This window comes from Marmota marmota, unplaced genomic scaffold (genome assembly GCF_001458135.2).
Source record: "Marmota marmota marmota unplaced genomic scaffold, marMar, whole genome shotgun sequence".
In the NCBI taxonomy this organism is placed as follows: domain Eukaryota; kingdom Metazoa; phylum Chordata; class Mammalia; order Rodentia; family Sciuridae; genus Marmota; species Marmota marmota.
Window position 1 is genome coordinate 12,204,298 of NW_026000240.1, and position 5,297 is coordinate 12,209,594.

General features: G+C 45.2%; 1 long non-coding RNA gene across 2 annotated transcripts; it reads right to left on the minus strand.

Moving 5' to 3' along the window:
• Positions 1–289: 289 nt before the first annotated feature.
• Positions 290–4,328, minus strand: LOC125613604. Of its 2 annotated transcripts, XR_007344173.1 has the most exons (3): positions 3,774–4,328; positions 1,919–1,988; positions 290–357 (listed from the first exon to the last, which is right to left on the minus strand). It is a non-coding gene; the product is annotated as an uncharacterized LOC125613604 (long non-coding RNA). The 2 variants fall into 2 exon arrangements; XR_007344172.1 differs by lacking the exon at positions 3,774–4,328 and having other exon boundaries at positions 1,919–3,759.
• Positions 4,329–5,297: the final 969 nt, after the last annotated feature.

Below are 5,297 nucleotides of genomic sequence, written 5' to 3' on the forward strand. Positions count from 1 at the left end.
AACCCTCTCTAGAGTCACTTGACAAAATGACATCTATATCCTTTCTTCTGGTGCACTGTCTTGCCAGATTAAAATGGTAGGAGGCAAGATTGATGACAAGCAGAATATAATCATAATAGAAAATTAATTTTTCTACCTATAACGAAAGAGCATAGAACAAGAGAGACTTGCTGGATAGCGTGATTCTCTTTATGTCCCAGACCCCTGATTCAGGTGCATCAAATGCCCCCGTGAGGCCAAGGCACCGCAAAAGAAAAGTGGATTTGGATGAAACTGGAAGAGAACTGACGTCAGCCTGGGGTTGCCTTCTCCGGAGTCGAAGGGTATGCCGCTGGAGCCGTCCCTCTTCTGGGAATCCTGGAAATCAGGGCAGTGTAAGGTGGAGGGACAGCAGAGTGACTATCTTCAGCACTCCCCTAGGTGGTCTCCTGCACTGGGGGATACCACAGTCTGACTGGGCACAAAATAACCAAGCCGCCACGAGGCACTTGTAGGTTCAAAACAGGAACTCCTTTATTGCCCGAACTCCTTTGAACACCACCCAGGTGGCCCTTCCAGGAAACACCACCAACCGGAAATCCCTCCTCTGGCACTTCCCCAACCAACTCTCCAGGAATACCTGCGAGAACTCCAAAGTAGCGGGCCAAGGCAGACCGCAGGGGTCTAATATACAATTGAATACACAGCTTAACATAACCATCATCATCTCAATGGCTCGCTGGCGTCACCTCTCAACCACTTCGTTCTGGCAAAAATGCCAAGCTTCATTCCCACTCGGCTGTGGCTCTCAGCAGGGGGAAGCAGATCAAGAGCACTAACTGTGCGGTGCCTGTTTGTAGAAGGCCAAGAGAGGCAAGGAGAGACACCGGAGGAAATCTTACACTCCTGTCATCGGATAGCTCTGGTCTTAAATCCATCTGCCATGTAGGATCAAGTTCTAGAGCCTCCCAACTTCTGCTCATGCAGTTCTGAGTTCTGCAGGACCCACGCTTTCTACACTACACCACATCCAGAACCCTCTCCGACTAAATAAGTCCTTCTCCTCTGATTCTAGTCTTCTGCAAGGATTTGTCCTACTAATGCCAATTCCAAATGTGGCAACCGTGCTCCAGGGTCCACAGAGGGGTTGGCCACTGCTAATCCTCACCCAGGGGACAGTGACTGATACCTTCCTTAGTGGCACAGCTCTGAGCATGTGATGCCAGACCTAGGACACTCTCATCTGACCCAAGGGCACTGTCTCTCCTTACTGCCAGAGTCCAGCAGAGAGTCTTTCCACTGCATCAACAGCTCTGCTATTAAGATCCTGTGCTCTCATGTCCCACAGAGGGTTTTATGAGGACAGAAGGTACATCTACATCCACCTGTTCTGTTTGTTTGCTTGGCAGCAGATTCCTTGAACCAAAATTCAAACTTTAATTCATGGTGACATTCTGAAGGAGAGAATCTCACAGAGCTCGGAATCTCCCCTTCCCCATCTCAGCCCTCACCTTAGGATAAACTATTCCTCCTGAGGTTCCTCACTTCACTGTCCCATTGAGCACACCCCACCCTCCACTGGGCTGGCGCTCAGCGGGTCTAGGGGGAGCCGCGTGTTCATGGTGGGCATTCAGCCTGATTAACTGGCAATAAAGGTTTGAGCTCATCCCCAGCCTCCATGACACCCCTAATTGAGGGCCAACACAGGTGAGGCTCTCCAAAGGGCACTTTAAAAACACTCCAGTTATATTGTGTGCTGGTACAAACATGTAACAACAAATCCCATCATTATGTGTGGCTACAGTGCACTGATAAAAATGCGGAAAGGGAAAAAAACACAGGAAAATACCACAGGAAGGGATATTTTCCATACCTTAGTTCCTTAGTAGGGTGACAAAAAAAGAGAATTCTGTGTCATCATAATGGAATTTCACGTTACCTGAGATAGTCCAATGGTCCTCATTTGCAAGAAACGGTACCGTAGCAGACAGTACTGATCTCCTCTGATACTGAAGATGCTCAAAAGCAAGAAACCCACTGTGAATCATCAGATGAAAAGCACCCAACCTGTCTTAACATCCATGCTCCTTCTCTTCCACTGTGACACGACTCCCAAGTTCTGTCTGACACACGGTCACCTGGCTGCAGAGACGACGCTTCCCAGCCAGGAGTGGGCATGTGATTATGCTTCGGCCAATTGGATGTGAAAGAAGCTCTACATGCAGCTCTGGGTCCTGTCACACAGGCATGAGATTATTTGCACGCCAGGGCACACACTGGAACTCCCAAACATGCCACTAGTGAGCTGGCCTTGGGCTGGGGGTGGTAAAGTCGCAACATAGAAAGAACCTGGTTCCCTGGTCAACCTCACTCGGGTTGTTAAATGAGAGGAAGTCAAACGCCTGTTCTGTTTGAGTCTGAATAATCATTGATTTGTTTTGGGGGTGTCTCTTTGTGACGGCAGCTTAGTTTGTGTATTAATGCGTGATAGAAGCTAGGGACTGAGCAATCCATGTGGGAATACACTTATTGGGAAGAAAAGCTGTGGGCCTGAACTTTTGATGGTATAGCATTACACACTACATCATGGGCTGCAACCCTAATCATGATTCACTATGAACAAAGAGAATTGCATTAAAATAAATAAATTCCCTAATGATGTCCTCTGTAGACACTTCCTTATATTATAGTAATGCCCTCCCCATCATAGTACGATGAATAAATAAACAAATCAAAATTTTAAAGTAGTTTGGATTGGTCAGGGTAATAAACAGTTGTCCCTCAGTATCCAAGAGGGACTAGTTCTAGAACCCCTGGTGAGCACCAAAATCCAAGTCTTCCATCCAACCACATAGTATTTCCATATGCCCTGAGTACACCCTCATAGCCTTTCAATTATCTCTAGATGACTTATAATACAATGTCCATGATATAGAAATACTTGTTGTACTGTATTATTTAGAACATGATGACAAGAAAATGACCTATTTATGTTCAGCATAAACACGGCCACTGTAACCATCAGCAAGAGCATAACATCGTTTTCTGAATATTTTAATCTGAGGTTGGTTGAATCTATGGATGTGGAACCTGAGACCACAGACAGCTGACTGTACCAGCCATTGTGACAACCCAATCGAGATTTTTTTGTTCTCCATCACACACAATCTAATGCTTGCTGGGCAGGCTTCTGGTGGTAATTCTCTAATCTGTGACTCTATTACCTGGGCTCTTTCTAATATTTTTACCACCTCTTAGGGACTCTTTGCTTCCCACAACATGGATGGTGTTATGGTTTAGGTGTGGTATCCCCCAAAATCTCACATGTGAGAAAGTGTAAGAAGGTTTGGAGGAGAAGTGACTGGGGTATAGCTTTAACAAAATCAGTGAATTAATCTCTGATGGTAACTGGAGGCAGGGGGTGTGTGGCTGGAGGAAGTGGTTCACTGGGGGCATAGCCACGGGGTGTATAGATTTGTGTCTGCCGAGTGGAGTTTCTCTTCTTTCTGATCATGATATGGGTTGCTTCCTTTCAACACGCTCTCCCACCATGACATTCAGCCTCACCTCGAACCCCAAGAAATGGGGCCAGCCTTCTATAGACTAAGACCACCGAAACCATGAGCTTTCAAATAGACTTTTCCTCCCCTACAATTGTTCTGGTCAGAAAATTAGTCACAGTGGAGAAAACACTGACTAAAAGAGATGGGGACAGGTAAAGAGGGGGTCTGGGGGAGATGCACAGTATGTACTGTCACCTAGGCCTTGAAGCAAGAGTCAAAGTTTTCACTCACATTTCGCTGATCAGAACCAGTCACAGGCAAGATGAAGAAATGTAGGGAGTGCGTGAATAGTCATGTTTCACAGTCTTTTCCCGATCCTCTGCAAAAGTGTAGTCAATAACATACACCAGAGTCCAGAAGGACTCAGCACAGCCCTCATTCTGCAACACTGACTAGAATTTCATGAGTTGAGAGATAAAAATTCATTTTTTTCACCTCCTCTGAAATCCTTGGAGAAACACTGAAAACACATCTTAATCTGGTCCCTACCCAGAGTTCAGATGTCCCTCTCAACATATGCCCAATGGCTCAGTGGGTCCCAGCATGCAGAGCTTCTGCAAAAGGGAACACACATTGAAACATCTTATCTCGCACTGAAGTCCCTGCACTTACTTGAGAAGCCGAAAGAGCTGGAACAGGACTGGCCAAAGGGCAGCCTCGTGATAGGACCAACGTGGGTCAGCAGCCCTGGGGGCAGCTCCTCCCTGCTCTCAGACTGCTTCTAAAGGACTTTTTCCCAGGAGTCTCCTGACCCCTATAGAGAGCAAGAATGTTCTGGCGGGTCAACTCAGACTCGGCCCAGCCTGGCAAGAACCCTAGCGTCTTTATATTCCAGCTCTTCCTTGATAAGTCATCTTGGGGTCACTGCAGATAATCTGAACTGGCGACGACTTTGGAAATCAGGGAGTTCTTACTAATGGGTTTACTGGTGTGTTATGAAACAGTCAAATTGAAACAACATTTGTGGCAACGTAGGCTTCCAAAATGCCTTTCACCACCCATTGACCTGGCTAACGAGCTCATTTATCAATTGCGTCTTCAGAAGGTAGAGAGAGAGACTTCTTCTGTCTGGACACTAATAAGACCAGGTATTCATGCAATAAATGCCTGCAGGATACCAGCTTTATTAAGAAACACAGAACCAACATAATAATCCCTTTGTTTGAATGCCTGTGGCTTATGAACCATGAAGAACAAACAGAATTACTTGACATTCCCAGCCTTGAACATTATGATATAACTCTTTTTTCTAATCCAAGATTACAAATAAAGTTGTCATATAAGGCCAGTATTAAAAATTAGTGAAAAGTATTTAAAAACCAGGGCTTATTCTGAAATCAACCCGAGTTGGCAAGCATCTAATTACAAACCTACTTTGTAGTTTGAAATGAGGCCAAGACATTAAAATAGTCTATACAAAAAAGAGCCCAGGGTGATAAAGGAGGTACCCCCAAATTAGAAAGAAATCAAAATGAGGAAACCAGCTGCCTGACACCTGGAAGTTAGTTGGTGAGAACCACAATCCAGTGGTGAGAAGAGTGAGGGGACTGATTATATAGCAATAAACTGTCAAGATGAACATTTGCAGAAAAAGAAGGAACCCTATAAGAAGGAAAGAATTCAGATTTCCCAAGCTACTAAATTCTAGTTCTAACAATCCAAGTCTAAATCTCAGAAGACCTCAGCATCCACATTTAACTTGAATTTGATAGAAATGTGGAAAAGGACAGAAAGTCCAAGTCCAACTTTTAAGAA